The sequence below is a fragment of the Lissotriton vulgaris genome, chromosome 10 (assembly GCF_964263255.1).
Source record: "Lissotriton vulgaris chromosome 10, aLisVul1.2, whole genome shotgun sequence".
Lineage (NCBI taxonomy): Eukaryota > Metazoa > Chordata > Amphibia > Caudata > Salamandridae > Lissotriton > Lissotriton vulgaris.
Window position 1 is genome coordinate 835,323,943 of NC_141698.1, and position 22,127 is coordinate 835,346,069.

The following is a 22,127-nucleotide window of genomic DNA, read 5'->3' on the forward strand; positions in this document are numbered from 1 at the left end:
TCGGCATAGCGTGGTGGAGGCAGGGGAGCGGCATTGGGTGATAGGGACAGGGGAGCGGCTTCCTTTGAAGTCTGATGCCGGCGATGTGCACATGCCTGGCTCACATGAATTGTACCAGATCCACAGTTTGGGTACGCTTTTGAAAAGCCTTACTATAACCTTGCCAAGCATCCCTACGGGATGGCTTAGGCGAAACCTAAAGAACTATTGATGGACAGAATGCAGAACAAGGTCATACATTCACCCCAGTACAGAGATCTGGGCCTAAATCCATCGTTTTTTTGCTCACCGTGCCATTCCAGTTTGGAACCAGCCATATGCAAATCAGTCTTGACCCTGCACCCAATGGGAACTGTCCAGCCCGAACTGCCAGGCCAGGTCCACCCTGGACTGGAAACAAGCATCCTAGGATCGGTTGCGGGGTTTCACCCCTCTTCAGCCAGGATAGCTTGAATCCAGTGGCATGGAGAGCACAGGACTCACGTCTGAGCATACCCGTCCCACTCTGGGTGACAAATGCAAAAAGCACATTTCCCCAGTCCTAAAATCTCTTAAATGGTTCCCCTTCGAAGCTCGAAGTTAAAGATTGCCGTCCTAGTGCACAAAGTCCTCCACGCCAACACCCCCAGGTACCTAGTGCAAAAGCTTGAATTATCCTGTGGCGAGAGAGCCTCAAGAAGCGCTAATAATTTCCTCCTGAAACCTCGTATCATGAACAAAAAGAGAAGTTGTCGTCGAGCCTTCTCAGGTGCTGCCACAAAGATCTGGAACTCTCTTCCTCCTGAATTGCGCAGAATCTCATCAATAACTTCTTTCAAACTTGAAGCTAAAAGATTCCTAATGAACAAATTCTTACCTCTATCTGGGCTTTGTGCATTCGCTCGTAACCACTGATCCTTCAACTAGTGCACCAACATGTATTGCATTGACCCTACAACTTAATTTTTTTTTTTTTTTTTAACTTGTGTTTCTGCTCTCTGCTCCTTTCGGCTGTATGTTTTGACCCCCGTAGCACCCTGTTATTTACCTGTTAATTTTATTACTCGCTGTGTACCAGTTGTCTGTGATTATTGTGATTACAATACTGTTTGGGACTGTTACTTGATATCGTTATTGGAGTCTTTTTCCCCCTTTCATCCTAGTGTAAAGCGCTCCGATATCCCTCGGGATCTTGTTTGCGCTATATAATACTTTATAAAATAAAGCCGCCATTGGGTATCAAAGAGATTACATGTTGTTGAACATTATATTTGGACTACCATAGCTCTCTCTTGATCCTCTTTCTTTTCCCTCTTTTCTGTTTTTCTGTTGCTTACATTGTTGTTTCTGTCTAAAGGTTATAAGGAATGCTACGTCGCTCGGAGTGGAAATGAGTTGATACTCCCCATGCTGCATGCACTAATGGTATGATCCATGCATTGTCACTCGTTATAAATAAAGTAAGCGTATTGGTAGGGGCAGTCTATACGCCCTTGCCACCCATGGCTGACTAGGTTGTGCCTCTCGTGAGCTCCGCCCAGCTCGTATTGATCCGTCTTAATACACCGGTCCACGGACCATTATTTGCTGACCCGGGACAGGTCCTGAGACTGCCGAAGCTGGGGGCACCGTCTGTAGCCTGAACAACACGGAGGACGACTGACAGCGCGCGGTACTGGATGCCGAAAACTGCGGCCTGATCCCCAAGATGGCGGCACCCAGGTCCGGGAGCACAGAGATCGGAGTAAAGCCGTAGGAGCGCCTGGTGGCTCGCCGGGAGCGAGGAGACTCTCTGCTGGGACTCCGGAGTGGGCTGCCTCCATCCCTTGCCTGAAGACCACCACCGCCCCCGCCCCGCGATCCAACAGGCGGGGCCCCCTTAAGGCTGGTGCAGAGGCCATTGGTGCGCGCTCTCCTCCAGTGCAGCGGGGAGAGCCCAGCGGGAGGTGCGGCTGCTCCCTGGTGACATCCGGATCGGGGCGCGTCTGCCCCGGCGCGGCTCACGGATGTCTGGCGGCCGGGACGACAGCAGAGGCGACGTCTTTGAGGTGGGGCCCGGACGAGGGTCCTGTGAGGCTCCGCGGCGCTGTTCCCCGCGCCCTGCTGCTGTGGGGGCGAGGAGGAGGTGTGGCAGCGGCCACAGTGAGACCATAGAAAAGGCCAGCGGCGGTTCCGCTCCTCCCCCCCCCACCACCTGCATACATACACGGGCCCTGAACATGGGGGGGGGGGGGGCAGCTGAAGACGGCGGTGCCGCAGCAAGAACATCGGGGGCATCTCAAAAACCGGGATACCAGGCACCGGCCGGCAACGGGGGATAGTGGATACATCAGCGGGCCAAATGATCAGAAGGAGAGGAGGACGAGGCCGGAGCTAGATCTGGGGAAGAGGACAATGATACACAATCTATGCATCCGCTGGTAGCAGTGATCCAAGAGATGGAACAAGATGCACCAGGGGACGATGGGACCCCTCAGGACGCTGTCCAGGACTCCCATTCGTGATTACGGAAACTGTGGACATAAAGTTTCCGGCTCGGCTGGACTGCACGCAAGTTGATAAGCCCCCTACAAACTTTCTTCTTTCAAGTTCTTTGTTGTGTATTGTTTTTATGCAGGTCATTCGGGAGGGAGACAGTTTTGGTTGTTCTTGGATTACTGTCCAGGAACTGGGGTGCTAGGGCTTTCTAGGGGTGGGCGATAGACCTTCTCTTCCTGGTGATCCCTGACGCTGTTGGCAACGGAGAAGGGGCGGGGGAGGTAGGGGGGGCACAGGAGTTTTTTTTTGCAGTTTCTTGGCTGTGGGATCCCGGGAGGGATTGCTGGGTGGGATGGGGGGGGGGGAGAGAGAAGGGGGAGAGAGAGAAGGGGGGGGGGGGGGATGGGGTTTGGTAGAGCATGTTTCGATGAGCACACGCACGCATGACCCGTCGGTCCTCAATGACGGAATATGGCCGCGACTAACCCTTAATGAATGACGCAAGGAGAGATGCCCTGATGGGGGAAGGTGGGTCTTTATGTTAATGGTCTGGGCTGTAGGATCAAGTGTGGACTAGTGAATAACTATGTGAAGAGGTCTGGGGCGGAGGTTATAATGTCGCAAGAAACACACTTACAGGGCACTAACTGCGCCTTTCTGGCGAGAGGGAGCTATAGGGTACTGGCCCATGCGGGATTCACCGATAAAAAAATACCCACCCATGACCATAGCGCAGACCTGGGTAGATCCACAAGGAACATACGTAGGGGTGCGGGGGTCATTGGAAAAGAAAGGAATACACGTTCATATCGGCGTATGCCCCAACTAAACTCCAGGCAGCCACACTTCGGAGAGTTGTTGACATACTCCTCAACACGTCTGACACAATACAGGTCCTGGGAGGGGACTTTAATGACGTAATGGACTTTGGGGCAAACAGGACGGGAGATAGAGGCAGGCCCACTAGTCTTACTATGCTGACTGCCACCAGGGGAGCCGCAGGCCTGGTAGATGTCTGGAGGTGGCTGCACCCGGATAGCCGGGAATACTCCTTTTTCTCAGGGGCACATAAAGTATATTCCCGCCTTGACTATATAGTCATGGCTAGGCAGGCGCTGTGTGTCACTGATGTGGCAGAATACCGGGCCAGGGGCATCTCGGACCACTCACCATTGTTACTCAAGGTAGGAGGACGGAAAGAAAAACAACCTACTGTACTACGACTGACGGCCTGGGACCTCCAAAATGCAGACATACTGAGAGGCCTCCGGGCTGACCTGAAGGTTTATGTAGCAGAAAATGAGGGGACGGTGGCCTCCGGGGTGACATTCTGGGAGGCACTCAAAGTGGTTATGAGGGATAGGGCACAATCGATTGGCTGAAGACATGAAAAAAGTACAGGTAGAGGTGCTAGCATTGGAATCCTTGCTGCAGGCCTTAGAACAGGAGCACCTGAACACGAGAGACCCCACTACACTTAGACTAGTGTCGGATGTACGAACTCAGTACAGCCATTTAGTAACAGGTGAGGCGAAAGCACAGGCTCTGGCGACTCTCCACCGACTTTACGATGTGAGGGATAAGTCCGGGTGCCTCCTGGCATGGTTGAGCGAGAAGGATGCACGGTGGGTGGAGAAGGTGAGGGATGGTGGGGGGAAACTGGGCTCAAACAGATGATCAGATAGCCACCGCATTTGCAGAATACTATGGGGCCTTTTATGAGGCAAGGGAGCTGGGGTCGAGGGAAGACTCACTGCAGTACATGGCTCATATAGAGCTTCCTGCCCTGGATGAGGCAGACTGCCAAGATCTGGAGGCTGACATAACTGTGGATAAAATTAAGAGTGGCCCTGGCCAAACTCAGGGCAGGTAAGGCGTCAGGCCCTAATGGATTCCTGGCGGAGTTCTTCAAGAAAACAGCAGATCTTCTGACCCGTCATTTATTAGGGCTGTTTGTAGATGCTGAAGTGGAAGGGACGTTTCCGTTTGACCTCCGTCAGGCTACGATTATCCCAATCTATAAGGAAGGTAGGCCACCTGCTGAATGCTCGTCCTATCGCCCCATTTCCCTCCTCAATGTGGAGGAAAAACTCTATGCAACGATACTGGCCCTCCGCCTTCGAAGAGTGATTTAGGACTGGTTCATTCTGACCAGACGGGGTTCCTGCCTGAGAGGGCGACTAGATATAACCTGAGGAGAACACATAACTGGCTAATGGAGGTGTGCAACAGAGAGGATCTTCACTGGTTTCTCTCCCTCGATGCCGAGAAGGCTTTCGACGAGGTTCACTGGCCCTTCCTAGAGGGAGTGCTGGAACGTTTCCGGGATGGACCCCAATTCAGAAAGAAGATAAGTCTGCTGTATGTTGACCCTAGGGCGAGGGGCCCGGTAAATGGCACCATGTCAAAGGACTTTCCTATACGGCGCAGAACCAGACAGGGCTGCCCCCTGTCCCCACTGCTGTTTGTTAAAATGATCACGCTTCCTCGATTCCTGTATGCCCTTCAGAATGAATACTTTCCCCTGCAGGGCAGGGTGTTTCGGGAGAACCTTTCTGTGGTTGGGGAGGCAGCCCAGGGTGGCACTCTCGACCCTGCAGAGACACCATTATAATGGGGGAATCTCTCTGCCCGATTTAGAGGCCTATTATTGGGCAGAAAACCTCATAGCCATTAATGAATGGATGCACGCTCCGGCCGCCTATCCCACTTTTGCACTAGAGAGACACACTATGGACACACGCACATACCTACATTATTTATACGGAGGTAAGGGTGGGGCTAGATTATTGCCTGCTACGAGGATTACCTTAGGGATCTGGAAGAGGGTGACGAAAGCGATAAGGTGGGAACGCAGACTGACAAAACAAACCCCGCTGTGGAAGTGCGCCTGGCTGCAGGAACTTAATAAACTGAAGGGATTCCGAGGCTGGGATGACATAGGCATGTCAACGTTCGGTGATGTGATGAAGAACGGGGTGCTACAATTGTTCCCCTCGCTACGCAAGGAATATGGGCTCCACCACACACAATACTTTAAATACATGCAATTCCGACATGCATGGCGGGCGGAGGGGGCCCTGACGGAGGCGCTCCCAGAGTATGCCCCTCTGGAGGGCCGCCTTCTACATGAAAGGATTGTAGGTAGGGCAGTGTCGCTTACATATAGGACAATAATGAATAATAGGTCTGATAGACTGGAGAACCTTCGGACCACATGGGAGCAAGAAGTGGGTGCCATGGATGATGTGGACTGGAGAACGGTCCTAATGCATCCCAGGGAGGTAGCGGTTAAATCTGGTCTGAGGCTGATCCAATTTAATGTCCTTCATAGGACCTATTTTGACCGACGGCGCCTCCACAAGATTGGGAGAATAAATGACCCGGGTTGTCTAAGGTGTGACACCGATATAGGAGACTTCTATCATACTCTCTGGACGTGCCCGAATATTCAATTCTTCTGGCAGGCGGTCCTGACTGAGCTGGGGGAGGTGCTAGAGACCACCATACCCTCAGATCCTACTTGCCCTACTGGGAATGATGAATGAAGTGGATTTGGCAAGACCTCTGCTGATCTTTCTGGTGCTGGCTTTGATGGTGGCCAAGAGAGATGTGGCCCGAAAATGAGGGGCACCAGATACGCCGCAAATAGAGTGGAGGAAGAGAATGGATCTCTATATGGCTGCCGAGAGAGTTACGTACAAGGCAAGGGGGTGCCCCAAGAAATTTGGTAGGGTATGGGGTAAATGGAGGCATTACCATGGGCTGGATGGAGGGTTATGAGACACAGGGGAGGTATGAGACCTTATTCTTCTGGGTGCGGAATGTGATGTGGGTGGTGGCCGATCTGTAGACGGAGTAGGGTGAGACTCTTAACTGAACCATGTGACACGGTGTACAATGTTGTTGCGCAACAGAATGGGAAAATGGATAAAGGGGCGGGGGGATGGGTGTGTTGCTCGAAATTGACATGCTTAATGATTGTTTCCATGATGAAAAATGCTAATAAAAATGTTTAAAAAAACAACCTTTATTTATGCCCCATGGTCTAGTCAGGACCTCTGTCCAATTACACAACATTAAGCAATGATGGCATGCTGATGTAACTACAAATTCTAAAATATATGTTTGGCATCTTGAATCATAGAGCGGCCTAGTGACCAATCATAAACAGCTGGAATGGTGTAGGAACCTCAAAGAGATGACACAAGCAAACAAGGGGACACTGCTGATGGGCCTCGTAAATAACAGTATGGAGGAAGATATTTGGATAGTAATCGTTGTTACATTGCTAGTTCTGTGACAAAATGGTAAAATGTAGTAATAATCCGATCCAGATAGCAATTAGTTATGAGGATTATTAGAAGCTTTATTCAGACTGCCCTAGCATGACTTCCCCGAGCCAGCCACTGCTCGTACCAGTCTTGGTGAGAACCTAACGCTTAAGGCCAGATTTGATGGACAACAGCGAAACCGCAGAACTCATCCACCTGGACCTGCCAGCCGCCTTTGACACGGTCTGCCACCACACCCTACGCACACGCCTCCACAATGCAGGGATCCTAGACAAAGCACTGGACTGGAGCACCTCCTTCCTCTCCGGCAGCACCCAGAGCATCCGCCTCCCCCCTTTCGATCCAAAGCCACCGAGATGATCTGCGGCGTACCCCAAGGATCATCCCTCAGCCCAACGTTGTTCAACATCTTCATGGCACCACTCGCCCACGTCGCCCGACCTCAACATCATCTCCTAAGCCGACGACACCCAGCTGATCCTCTCCCTCACCAAGGACCCCCTCATTGCCAAAACCAACCTACACCAAGGAATGAAAGCCGTCGCCGAGTGGATGAAGAACAGTTGTCTGAAGTTGAACTCGGACAAGACGGAAGTCCTCATCCTCAGCACACCCCCTTGGCTTGGGACGACTCCTGGTGGCTGACTGCACTGGGAGCAGCACCAACACCCACCGACCACGCATGGAACCTAGTGCTCAACCTCGACTCAACACTCTCCATTACCAAGCAAGTCAACGCAGTCACGTCCTCCTGCTTCAACACCCTCCGCTTGCTCCACAAGATCTACAGATGGATCCCCACCGAAACAAGAACGGTCACCCAGGCCCTCGTCAGCAGCAGGTTGGACCACGGAAAACGGCCTCTACGCAGGAGCTTCGGACACACTCCTGAAACGACTACAATGCATACAGAACACCTCTGCAAGCTTGGTCCTCAACATCCCTTGCCGCAGCCACATCACATACCACCTGAGAGAACTGCACTGGCTTCCCGTCAACAAGAGGATCACCTTCAAGCTTCTCACCCACACATTCAAAGCACTCCACAAAACTGGACCGGCTTACCTCAACAGACGACTAACCTTCTACACCCCGAACCGACAGCTCTGCCGGCTTCGCCCTCGTCCACCGCATCTGAAGAGCGAACTCCGGCGGCAGATCGTTCATGTACCTCGCCGTCAAAAACTGGAACACCCTCCCCATCCTCCAACGGCAGACCCAGGACCTACTTACCTTCAGGAGGCTACTAAAGACCTGGCTATTCGAGCAGCGCCTTGAGACACTCACGGGAGTGGTGCGCATTACAAATGTACTGATTGATTGATTGAACATTGAGACCAAACATTCCAAAGAATGTCTTAAAGACATAACATATTCCCTCTCACCATTGCAAAAAAAACTGAATTAAAATAATGAAGCAAAAACTAAAATACATAATACAACATTTCAGGTGTGAACATAAGTAAAATAACACAAAGAAAATATGAACATAAGTAAAATAACACAAAGAAAATATGAAGACAACAATTCCGTTCCAGGTAACAGGACGGTAAAATTAGACTTGCACATCATTCTCCAAATAGATAGGTGGTCTCCGTTTTCTTGTGTGACCCAACCTCACACAATCCTCTCCAGCACTATAATTTTAACCCAATCTCCAGCTTCAAATGTGTGCAGCACAGTGACTTACCCACCAAGAGATACATGTTTAAATTCACTGGCCTCCAATAAACCAGGAATTCATTTGGTTCTAGGTTTCCTACCTCTCATGACCATAAAGGAAGAAATAGACAATGCGCTATTTACTGTAAGGCAATGTGCCCTTTGTACACTACTACCACCTTAAAATGTCATCTAGATAGCCCCTTTCAACATATGGTTTACCTGGTCTGCGATACCATTGACCTGAGGGTTGTACTTGGCTGTGCCTGATACTATTGCTATCCAAATTGTTTTTCATTTCCACGGACGTGAGTTGAGTGCCATTATCTGTGATCAGAGTATTGGGAAAACCTTTCACCATGAAGGTTTCTTCAAGAACAGAAATCATATTCTTTGTGGAAATTTCACACATAAACCCAATATTAGCCCATTTTAAAAAAAATACATCTACAAACCACAGCAAACCTTAAATCTCTACACACCCTAGCTATGGACCACTAAAGTCCATACAGACTTCTCCTGGATTCTGAATGTGACTTATGCCAACCTTGAGCCTCTTCTTGCTTTCTTTGCATAGCAAGCACATCTCAACCAACTAGGCAGTTTGGGCATAAATATTCAGACACCAAACATTTTCTTCTCTTTGTCATAGATTGACTCAAATGTCCCTCATGGGCCAATTGTAGGATTCTTCATCTCAAATTTTCCGGGGGAACATACCTATCACCCCTCATCAAAACTTAGCTTACACTTAAAGATAGCTCATCCAAACCTTTGACAAAAGGTCTAATGGATGTTGCTACCACACTCTCTCTCTCCTCAGTCAACTACCATTCAATCCACCTCTCTCAACGCAATCCGTTTCTATTTCATGCACCCACTTATGCTTGGTAATAACACCAACTCCATGCTGGACAACCTCCTTCAGCTAAGATACGCCCCTTTATTTTTTACTGGACAACACAGCTTCCTCATCCACCACATGCCATCCAGGATATACTCAACAGTATACCGAAATTCTTGTTAGCGAGCCAATTTGGCGGAGCCCCCAGGTGTGAGAACGTTTTTACTAGGGGATTGTGATCTGTGTGTAATGTAATTATGTTATGTTTCTGTCAATGAATGCAAAGCAAATGCCACTGTTCTCTCCCCAGTATTGCGTACGTGAGCTAAAACAACTTCAATCCCTGTAGCAATGGCATCTACTGTCAAATTGAAATGCAATTTCACATCAAATGGAACTAAAATTCCTGTTGAATATTTTGTTTTGTTGTTTCCTGATCACATACAGAAGTAGTGGGAGAGGTGGGAAAGCATTAAAAAAAATCACTGACCAGTTCATCCATAGCGCATTTCCTCTGAACTGTGGGAATTTGGCAGTGAAGTATGTAGAATGCTCTGTGCTAGGAGGGACAGTTGGGACGAGAGCATGCCTCACTGTGTCTGAAGGTAGTACATTGCATTCTTGTCATCTGTTTTGATGAGAACTGTTTTCTGATTAATATGACAGAAAAATGTGTTGAGTGCTAAATGAATTGCTAACAACTCCAGGAAGCTTATGTAGAATGTTTGCTGCAGGGGAGTCCAAACCCCTTGGACATGGATGCTTTTTTATGTGTGCTCCGTAGACTGTATGGGATGCATTTGTGGTAAGAGTCACTTGAGGAATCAGGACAAGAAAAGGCTTGCTTAGCTTTAAGTTTTTGGTGCTCCACCCCTGTACAGAGTGATGAGTGCTGGTCTTTAACAACACTAGATCCTTCCATTGAACCTCCGCTTGTGACCACTGCTGTGCCAAGCACTCTTGGAGTGGACGCATGTAAAGCCTGAAGGGCGGAACAATGAAACTGGATGCCATCATTCCTAGCAGGAGCATGACTCTGCAAACTGGTATTTTACGGTTTGGCTGATAATAAGTAAGAGTCTGAAAACTTTCATTCAAGCAGGGCTGGGATACGTTTCCACGGTCACTCAATTTAGTATTGTCCCTAGAAAGAGCTCGATTTGCAATGTTGTGGATGGGATTTGCCCACATTTATGGTGAACCCCAAATTGTGGAGTAAGTCCAGAGTTTCATGTGTGAGGGCAAGACAGTGCTGTTTGCTGGAGCTCTTTATCAACCAAGCTTCCAGACACGGAAAGAAGTGGCTGCTGCTCCATCTCAAGTGAGCTGCAACAAATGCCAAACATTTTGTGAACACCGTCGAAGATTTTGGTGACCTGAAGGGTAGAACTTTTAATTCAAAATATTTGCCACTTAATACGAACCTGAGGTATTGCTGATATGCTGGGTATATTGGTATGTGTAGGTAGGAGTCCTTTAAATCCAGGGCGGTAATGAAGTTGACTCGTTTAAGGAGCGGTATAACATCTTGGCGCGTGACAATGTGGAAATGCTCTGATCTTATGTATTTGTTGATAGGTCGCAGGTCTAGTATGGGCCTGAGGGAACCATCCTTTTTGGGGATTAGATGATACAGTGAGTACACCTCTGTGTTTTTATGATGAACTGGCACCAGCTCTATGGCTCCTTTTTGACGTAGAGCTTTTACCTCCTCGTTGAAAAGTGCAGATGTTGTGGGGAAAGAGAGTGTGGCCATGGGGGTAGGTTTGGTAGTGTTGCAGTGAGCTGTAGGCAATACCCATGTTCCACAATATCTAAGGTCCACTGGTGATGCTGCACCATTCTGGTAAGAATCCCCGCAGTCTTCCCCCAACAGGTGTTGAATGGTCGAGGGGGAGAGGAGGAAAAGGGAGCCAATGTTGGCAGGGGAGGCTGACTTGGCTGGTTCTCCCAAACCGCTGTCTCTGTTGTTACACCCTCTAAAATGCCCACCTAAATCACCTGCTGCTAGGCTGGGAGTGTTGCTGCTGCCTCTGATAAGAGGTAGGTGTGTATAGTAATGTGGTGGTGGAGCCTCTACAAAACTGTTGGTGGTGAAAATTGGTTTGAGGGGATGGAGATTGTAATGATCCCTTCACCTTGGCTGTCGGTGTCTTTTTTTATCAATTCTGATCCGCCTGCTGCCCGATTAGATTCTGTCCATCAAATAGCAGATTGATTAGATGCTGTTGAAACTCTGGCTTAAATCCAGGGATTCTAAGCCAAGCATGCCGTCTAATGAGGATTCTAGAATGAATTCCTCTTGTAGCAGTGTCCACAGTGTCAATCACACACCTAATAGATGTATTTGAGATTGAGTGGCTCTCTGAAACTAATTTGTGTGCCCGCTGCTTATCTTGCGACAGTAAATGCTGTATGAGCTACTGCATCTCATCCCACTGAGCACATTCGTATCTTGCTAAGAATCCCATTGAACTGGCAATACGCCAATGGGTTGACGGTTGTGCTGCAACCCTCTTTACGGTTTAATAATGTTTGCGCTCTTTGTTTGGGGGCGGAGTCTCTCCAGTTTACTGAGCATTTGCCCTTTTACATGCAGCATGTACCATTAGCAGTACGCAAGGGTTTGTATTTCTTATCAATGACTGTGCGAACTGGTATTTGTCATCAACCCTTGGTGTAATAATCTAAGCCTTTACAGGCTCTTTAAACACTTCTTATGTTGGTTTTAGCATGCCCTCAAGCATAGGCAGGAACTGTGTGGCTTACTAGTAAGAAATCCTAATCCTCTTGGGTCAAGTGCAGTTCGACTTTAAGGAAGTGTACTGCCCTTTGAATAACCTTGTGATGGGAGGTGGTATCATCAGAGGGAGAAGGTTTCACAGGGTATAAATCCAGGTCATTAGGTCCCAGGGGTACTACGTCAATCCTCCCAGGAGTACTACAACGTCATTATCCTCCTATGGGTAATCCTGCGTATCTTGTGGATAGGGGAAATCCTCAAAATCTAAAGGGGGCTGGGCTACCCTCCCTGTAATGTGAATGTTACAACTCCTGTGATGATTGGGGTTGTGGTGGTGGAGGTGGTGATGGAAAAGGAAGTGGAGGGAGAGAAGACGGTTTTGATAGGAGGCTTGTACTCCTGCCCTGTCTCTTCTTTTGCTTCGGTAGTTGGGTTTCCATTTTTCGTTGTTCCTTAAAAGTGAGTTGTCTTTTTCTAGGAAGAGTCTGCTAGACATGAAGTGGAGGTTTGGTAATGATTTTCTCAGTATGAGGATGAATTCCGAGGCGTCAGTGTTGAGAATCTAACTCCTCCTGCAGCCATTCCAGGATAGGCTGCTGCACCTCAGAGTCCGCTTTCGAGGTCTGACTGTGCCAATGCCGGATGACTCTGCTTTAAAGCAGTTTTAGAACCCGAATCTTGTTTGGGCTCTGAAGTGAGTTTGCCCATCGTCCGCTTCTTAGGCTTCGATGCCTGCTGACGTGTCGTGCTTGTTTTGGGTGCAGATACGGCTTTCGGTGCTGATGGATGTTTTGGCCCAGCGACTGTTCTGCGTTATTATGCCTGCTGACGTCGAAGATGCTGTCGGCGCTGATGAGGACTTCGAGTCAGCACCCGGAATCAAAGTCGGGCCAGATGTTGAAGTTTTAGGTCAGTGCCAGCGATAGCTGGAGCACAGTCAGCTGCGAATGAGGGCTCAAAGGCCAGGCCCCAGCTGGGGAGTGAGCGCGATGTTCTGAGGTGGTAATCACTGCATGGACGCTATATCTTTGTGTCGAAGCCAGCTGTGTATTTGCTTCTTATGACTCCTACTGCAAATCTAGCTTCGCGCTGTGCACTGCTATCTGCCAGGCGTCTATTCCCTCTTTGACTGTCTCCATCCTGGCAGAGGTAACCACTTGGGTGGGAGCTACATAGCGCAATTGCACAGCGCGATTGAAGGCGATTTTCGCGCTCTTACAGCACCGCTTTTGCTAATTTTAAAATACCTTTTTAGTATCTCTGTTATTTTAAGTTTATTTTCTCCTGATTTTACCTTGCGCCGAGTGCTGGCCCTCGCTTGCATTGTAATTATTTGGTAAACACACCGCTGTTTGGCGGATCCGGTTTCCGGGGAGGCTTGGGAATTACCCATACCACCTTGGGTAAGGAGGGTACTTTGGCGGCCATCTTGGAGCGGTCTAGCGCTCGGGGGCATTCGGAGCCGCCTATTTAAGGTGTCAGTTCTCAGCGGTCAGCTGGCAGAGGTACCCACTTGGGTGGGAGCTACATAGCGCAATTGCACAGCGCAATTGAAGGCAATTTTCGCGCTCTTGCATCGCCGCTTTTGCTAATTTTAAAATACCTGTTTAGGATCTCTGTTATTTTAAGTTTATTTTCCCCTGATTTTACCTTGCGCCGAGTGCTGGCCCTCACTTGCACTGTAATTATTTGGTAAACACACCGCTGTTTGGCAGATCCGGTTTCCGGGGAGGCTTGGGAATTACCCATACCACCTTGGGTAAGGAGGGGACTTTGGCGGCCATCTTGGAGCGGTCTAGCGCTCGGGGGTATTCGGAGCCGCCTATTTAAGTAGCGCTTCATAACGCGCAGCGGTGACCCGCAGCGGGCGCGCCTTCTCTGCGCCTGAGTCGTGCCAGAGTCCTGCCCGTCTGCGCCCGTCAGCGTCTCGGAGGCGGCCGGTGGCGGTTTCCGGTTTTCATGGTCTGTGCAAATCTATTCTCTTTTAAATGCTTTCCTACTCTTCTTTTGAGCTTTTGGCTCTGCGTAGGGACTCTTCGTCTTGCCATCATCTATTTCCGGGTGGCCGTGTTCTTAAGAGAGGCTGCCTGGGTTGCGGTTGGCGTTTGCCATCTAAAGATTCCATCCGGCAGGTGGCTGTGCCTACTTTAAAATGAATGCCTCCTTCTCAATACGAGATCCCTCGGTAGACACTCTCTCGATATCTGGAATCTTTTGACAGAGTTCAAATCACTGTGTCTGTTCCTCACTGAAACATGGCTTGGAGAAGGCTCTGGCCCCGATCTAGCTAACGCCATCCCTCCTGACTATACTATATTTAGGAGAGATAGAGTGAATGGCAGAGGAGGAGGGGTCGCTTTGATTGTCAATAAACTCTTCTCTTGTATTACTTTTCCGGCTGATAATATTTCCAACTGTGAGGCGCTTGGTTTTGCTCTGACACTGTCACCTCACCAAACGATTGTTGGGATTTTACTATACAGAGCTCCCGGTTCCTTGGGGCCTTTTTTTGAGGAGCTGCAGGCAACACTCTCTACGCCTTGTCTTAAATCTGATCATTGTGTTCTATTGGGCGATTTGAATATCCATATGGATAATAACTTGGACCCTGATACTCTTAAGCTGCAGGACATTACTCTTCCTTTGGGGTTGACCCCTTATATCACCTGGCCAACTCATAATAAGGGTCATACCATCGACCAAGTTTTTTCTACAAAAGCCATTAGTGCATCCGTGCCACTTCCTGTTCTATGGTCTGACCATCTCCTGATAAAGTTTACCATATCCCCTGTTTCTGTGACTGCGCCAAGAGCCTTGAAAGATCAGAAAGGAGCTACACGAGCTTTCCACCAGGTCTCCGCTGAAAGGGTGTCTGAGGCGCTTTGTCGTCTCACTTGTCCTCTCTCGGGTAATCTGGAGGAAAAGCTTGAGCTGGTCCACAAATGGATGAATACTATCTTTGAGGAGCTAGCTCCTGGGAAACCAGCCAAGTCAGCCTACAGGCGTACTTCAGCCCCGTGGTTTACTCCATCTTTGAGTGTGATGCAGCAAGAATGTAAGAAAGCCGAAAGGGCATGGAGACGCCTGTATGGCCCTCACCTCAAGGTTAACTATAGGAATGCCATTAAGTCATACCACAGGCATATCCTTGCAGGAAAAAAAGCCTACCTCGAGCATAGAATAGACGACTCAGAGTACCAGCAAAGAGATATTTAGAATAGTTAAAGAATTCACCTCTCCATCCTCCAGTACTCCCTCTCATACACACACCGAAGTCTGGATCAGCCAGCTAGCGGATTTTTTCGTGGATAAGATTAAAGTTATCCACGATTCTTTTAGCCATTCTTGTCTTCCATCATCGCCGGGCTATATACCTGGCCTGTCTATATCCACAGTTGAAGAAGGACCATTTCTCTCGGATTTTCCAGAGATGTCTCTCACGGTCTCTTTAGATCTCTTGTCTCGACTTAAATCTGGCTCGCCGTCGGACCCCTGCCCGGCTAAGTGCTTAGGAAGAGTAGCGCCGGCTCTAAATGCGCTGCTTAATCCTTTGCTCAATGCTTCATTGAGCACGGGTGTCGTCCCTCAAATGTGGAAGCAGGCAATGATTCTCCCTTTGATCAAGAAAACCAACCTGGATCCACTTATCCATGCTAACTACAGGCCTATCTCTCTCCTCCATGCTCTGGCTAAGGGGACCGAGAAGTACGTGCATAGCTCTATTTCCAACTTTATTGAGAGTAATAACATTCTTCATGACTCTCAATCAGGCTTTCGCACGAATTTCAGCACGGAGTCCGCCCTTCTCGAAGTCACCGATGCCATCAGAGAGGTTTTGGACACCTGAGGGAAGGCCATCCTGGTTATGCTGGATTTGTCGGCAGCTTTCGACACCGTCCCTCATGAAGGGCTCCTTTTAAGACTCCAGGAGATTGGTTTACGAGGGACGGTGTTGAACTGGTTTAAGTCATTTCTGACTGGCCGCCGGCAAGTGGTCTGGGCACCTCAGTTTTCCGCTGAAATGCCGCCACTGGAGGTGGGGGTACCGCAGGGTTCTATTTTGAGCCCTGCGCTTTTTAACATCTATATGGCCCCCTTTGCGGCGGTTGCGGAATCTTTCGGTGCCCAGATCATAACCCACGCTGACGACACCCAGCTGCTCTTTACATCCGACAAGGGCAGGGATTTAGACGGTTCGCGGATCAGAGACTGTTTGAGTGCTGTATTTGCCTGGTTTCAGCGCCACAGTTTAAAATGCAACTCCGACAAGTCTGAGTTGCTTTTTTTTGGATGTCCTCCAGATCCCGGTTGGAAGACCTGGTGGCCATCAGACATGTTCCCACCGGACGCAGCTTCTTCTAAAGCCAAAAACTTGGGCGTTGTGGTGGATGATGGCCTTACTTTTGGTCCCCAGATCATTGGACTGACTGGCAAATGCTTCTGCCTTTTAAAGATGATGCGGAAGTTTGTTCCGCTGCTTTCGCTGAAGCACAGAAAGATCATCGTTCAGGCCTTGATAGGTTCGCGCCTTGATTACGCGAATGTTCTTTATCTTGGCCTGCCGAAATACCTTTTGGCCCGATTGCAAATCGTGCAGAACTCTGCAGCTAGAGCTATTTTTGGTCTCCAGCATAGAGCTGGAGCCACAGAGCTGCTTAAGAAACTGCACTGGCTCCCAGTTGCCAAAAGGATTGTTTTTAAGGCGCTTACTTTTGCCTACAAATCTCTTCATCGAATAGGCCCCAAATACCTCCAGAAACGCCTGTCTTTCTATGTGCCTCGTAGGACGCTACGATCTGCGTCTCTCTCCAAAGCTTTGATTCCCCCTACCCGTCTGACCAGAATCGGAGGACGCTCCTTTCGATTTCTAGCGACTCAAGGCTGGAATGGTCTCCCTGTTCTACTCAGGAAAGCTGATGATTTGCTTTCCTTTAGAAGGGGACTTAAGACTTGGCTTTTTACCCAGTAACTGGTTTCTTTCTTCCTCTCTTTCATTTATGCTGTGCTGTGTTTTGCCTACCCTTTAGGCTCTTTGCTAAAGCGCCGGGACACTCCTTGGAGTAGCCGTGCGCTATAAAAGAGCATTTTAATCATAACATAACATCTCAACTTCCTCCCCGAAGATATAGGGGATCTCCTCGTCTCTTTGCTGCTCCATTACGCATCTTGCAAGTCAATGGTTTGGATGGTCTTCTTGGACCTGAAGGCAAAGGAGGCGGAGCAGTAGGCCTTGCTGTGTTCAGGGGCGTGATGGTCTGTCCATGAGTACTTTAAATGTCACTGTGGACAGTATCAGAAGGGTGTTTTTCCATCTCTCTTTGACCATTTTCAAAGGCGAGTAATGTTGAAGGAAGGCCTGGCTAGGCCGAGACTGCCATAGACGCAGAAGCTGTTGACTGTGGCGTCCTTAATGGAAGAAAACAGGTGTGGCGACTTATTCAGCAATCGGAAGCGGAGAAAAACTCATGAGACCCAGACAAATGTTGCCGTGCGACGTGGACTCAGAGCCTCTATGAATTACATCCGAACCCAATGGCACAAAAAAAACTATCTGAAGATGGAGCGGATGTTCATGCGCCACACTACCAAAGGGAGAAGTCACTACACCTCGTGACTCGAAAGTCTTTCTTCAAACAAAAACAAGTTTTACACAGCTGAGCCCATGTGCATCTACAGCTACACATGCCTCGAACATGCATTTACTATTGTGGATTTCTCTGCCACGAGCGCAGAGAAATCTGCTTAAGTAAATCCTATGCAAGGATTGGGAGGTGGGAGTTACAAGGCGTGGTTTGTAGCCTTATAGGTGTGTGAGTGCCCACATACAAGAACATCTGTGGGCATTCACAATCACTGATCCGATCCCGTTCCACTCTGGAAATAGTCTTAAAGTCACTCAAGCCAAGGCTGGAGTAACTCCCCTTCCACGATGGGAAGGTGGAACAGATACCCCAGAATGGGGGTGGGAGGGATGGTTGGGGGGAGGGGTGTAGGAAGGAGACTTTCTCCAGAAGAATTTATTTTCTACTGTGCAAAAAAAAAGATCCATGTCAACTGGGTGAAATCTACCTTAAGACGATTTCAGCATACCAGGAAGAGCTGCCTGCTGAATGTGCTGCAAGACATTGTCAGAAGAGTTGGAAACAGTTTGTAATTAAAACAAAAATATAAGTATATTCCAGTGGAAATGTGAATCTCCTCCCATACCTTTAAGTATGTTTGTGTGTGTAGGGCCCTAAGTGTTTATATTGACTCTGAAAATCTGTGATGGCATTGATAACCAGGGTTATGAGAAAAGGTATACCAAGGGTTTGTGTTGATCCAGATATTTAAGGTGAGCAATTATATATTGTTTGTATCATTGATTCACTCCACCTATGCTAATGATGTGAGTGAATGATTAATACTGACTGGGTAAGATGAGACCGTAACAGGAATGGTGGTCTGCACTTTCAAAGGCACATCTACAAGTTGTACAACGCATTCCTGCAAGCTTGAATTTGACACACAAGCCCCACGCTCTTCAGAGGTTTAACACTTGACAAATACTTCAAACCGGTATAATGTCACGCCAGTGGCTATCATTTCAGCACAAATACCTTTCAGGTAGGTAAAAAGAGAACGTATGAGTGACAAAATAATCCGGAGTTTTCACAATGAATGCTTCCTGGATCAAAACACAAAGTGGTTATTAAGCATCTGAGCGTGCCATTAGTCTAGCTACTGACCACCAGAAGAGGTCAAAGGTGAGGAACCATATGGAGTGTAAAGGATAATTAGAAACATTACTGTTCGGTCCGGGCTGGCAAACAAAAGTGGCCCTGGAACAAATGTTTAAACTAGTCTCTCTGCAAGAGGCTGGATTAGAATGGGGCTATGGTTGGATCATATGAGCCCAAAAACACCCTCCTAGTCTGCAGGCCACTGAGAAAATGTCAGAAAGGCAGAATGACCAGTACGGTTTGGACGTTATTAGCATACTCAGAAAGGGGTGGCACCATGCGTATGGCTCTTCTGTGACTTCCTACCTTCTTGTCTGCTTTCCAGATACTAAATTTGATCCATATCTGCTACTCCCTGCACTTGCTCCTAAACTTTGGAATCATTCTTCCAGGCCACCTCATACATTCACCCTGCACCCCACCCCATCACCCAAACTCATGTTTTGTCCTCAGCGCAGTAACTTGCCTTCCTACGAGCCTTCTCTCCTGTGCATGCAGAGAGGCCCATTCACCTCCTAAAATAAAACCACTCATCCTCTGTAGCAATCTCCAGTCAAATCTACCGTCATGCTGGGAGGCCCACAACTGTCATACCCATGACCTGAATGAGGTGGGAGGTCACAGTGCACTATAGAATGGAAGCCTTCGGGGCAATTACATGAGTTACACCCAAAGGCCAAGCTTTCCACTTGGTTGAGCAACTCCCACAACTCTATTTACGGCGATAATACAATCTGGATATACAGAAACTATCAATTCCCAGCTCCAATCCCCCTCCTTCATCTGTTTACATCTGGGTTAATTCCAGATCAAGATCAAATTTTAAAGTTATAACGTATTCACATGAAAGAATGATTCCCATTGGCCACTACAACATACCCTAGTGGAAATGCACCTGCAAAGCTCTATATGTGAATTTTGGTATAAGTGTGTTTGTATGTGCTTGCATTAACATGACTTTGTATCTATATAGCATATAAGGTATGCTAAGGAGTAGTTTCTGTCCTGTAACTCCAGTTCTGTAGTAGGGGTATCTCTGTTATAGTCATAATCTAGTAAATAGTCCCGCCCATGTGCGTGGACCCCGGCAATCAAAAATAAAGCCTAGACGGCGAGCGCTGATGCCTGTCGCTCCGTCTTCGACATCGATAGGTCGACGATGACGATGAAGATGAAGATGCAGTCGACGGTGGTTTCGACGACGGCCTATCCAGGCCCTTCAACGTCGAATCTTCACGCCGTCTCGACCCGGAGCCCCGGGGAGATGGGGAACACTCCGTCGTCATCCCTCTCGACGTCGTCGTCGAGGCAATCGACGCCGACTGAGACCGGGACCGTTTGCTGGCCTTCCTGCCTCTGGGGAGCGCCCCAGAGGCCTCAGCAGAGGCAGAGGGAACCTTCCCAGCCTGCCCAGACCCACCTGCAGCCTGCAGTCGTCTCTCTTCAAGGCCTTGAAGCCTAATCTTCAGCCTGTCCCTCAGGGTCCTTGCTGAAAATTGCTGGCAGATGTCCCAGTCTTCAGGGACATGTGTGTCAGGGAGACAGACGATGCAGACGTCGTGTGGATCACTCTTGGCCTTCTTCCTTCCACATGCTGGGCATTTGTCGAAAAGACCAGACATTTTAGAGCCCTAAAAAGCCTGAACCAACACACAGGAGAGAAGAGAAGCACCAAGAAATATATACTCAAACACTTTTATCCAAAAAAGTGGCAAACATCCAATAAACCCTTGAAACAAGGGAGAGCTCAATGCCAGGGTCCTGTTAGCAGGAGCCGGAAAAAAAGAACTGAAAGTAAGAGGGACCTGCTATGCATTCTGGGATACTGGGAGAAAGTTCTCTTAAAGGCACAGCATCCTATTTTAAGCCACATAATGGCAGCCTATGGGGCTTGTCTGTCCATGCCTTCCTCTCTATCATTCTAGAGTCTTTTACTGGTGAAGGCAAGTTTCTCTATGGTAGAAACTGGGCAGGCAGTGTTGTGTGTGGTGTTGTTTGGTGGAATTGCTAGTTGGAGTACTGGACAGTGTAGCCTGTGGATATAGGCTGCATTATTTGTCTTTAAATTCTCTCTTAAGTGTCTTTGCAGTTTCTGCATGATTTGACAACTTAAGAGATTATTTTTGATTGCCGGGGTCCACGCACATGGGCGGGACTATTCACTAGATTATGACTATACACAGAGATCCCCTACTACAGAACTGTAATTTCTTTTTAGTAATATTTCAATATTTATTTTTATTTATTTTTAAATGAACCACTGTTGTACACAGTCCACGTACGCACTTAGAGATGTACACTCATTTAGCTTTATGAATAACTGTTTGCTTTCTTAGCCGTGATTGGCACCAGATTTGTTTTGCCTTTCAATCCGCAGATGACTTCAACCAATGAGCTAGTGTAGTATGTAGTCACTATATCTCTTTGGTAGTACTTCCTGATAGATCTGCAAGTCTCCTTCATCCTGCGCCCCAAGTGAGAACACTCCTTTGGCCTGTCCCAAAAGAACTGACCCATCTATTGCCCCAGGCAAATCCGAGCATTTGAATGTTATCTTGCAAGCTGCCTGGTCTTAATATCTTTTATCAAGGTTTATTACATAAGTGGACTGTCCAGCAAACACTGGACCAACTGACTAATCCACAATGGAAACGAGGGGTTCTCCAAGCACATGAAGCAACCAAACAGTGGGTTCTCCTTCACTTTGAGCCGTTTCAGCCCAGGCACCGCTCTGAGGGCCATACACAACTGGCTTTCAGCAATCCTTGGTATCACTATGCTACAAGTATGGTTGGCGAGTGATCTGTGGCAGACTGGAGAGAAGCCGGGTAAGGGATATTATTTCTGTTACAATGAAGGCAATGTACCTATGACCAGAAGATAAAGCTGCTTACACATTTATATGACAATGCATCATCTACAGACTTGTTAGGATAGCAGTAGTTCTAGGTTAGAAAATAAGGTCCAACAGAGACCCTATTGAGTCAAAGTATAACTGCGTGGTAGGTTTTGTAAAATGTCATTATATGTGGTCCTGCATAATCCCTAAATGGCCTAAAAGAAACTTGTTACTGAAACTTCGGTGCATGCATTTGCTTGACAGACACACACATTCTTTCTGTGGCCTTAATCTATTCCAAAGGTGCACAGGGCTACATGGAACAATTTAAAAGTGATTTACGCTTCTAGATTTCGGTGTGGGTGTAGTGCAGCGAAGGTGAGCTCCTGGGCTCAAGTTACTGGCCTCGTTTTTCCCCACTTACTCCTGACCATGTCACATACCCAATGCATTCATCTAATGTATGGAGAAATGTTTATGTTAGAAACAGCAGGCGGGTTGGGGAGGTGTGTTCATGAGATACTATGCAACAGATTGTGTGATCGCTACAAAAGAGCAACGAATA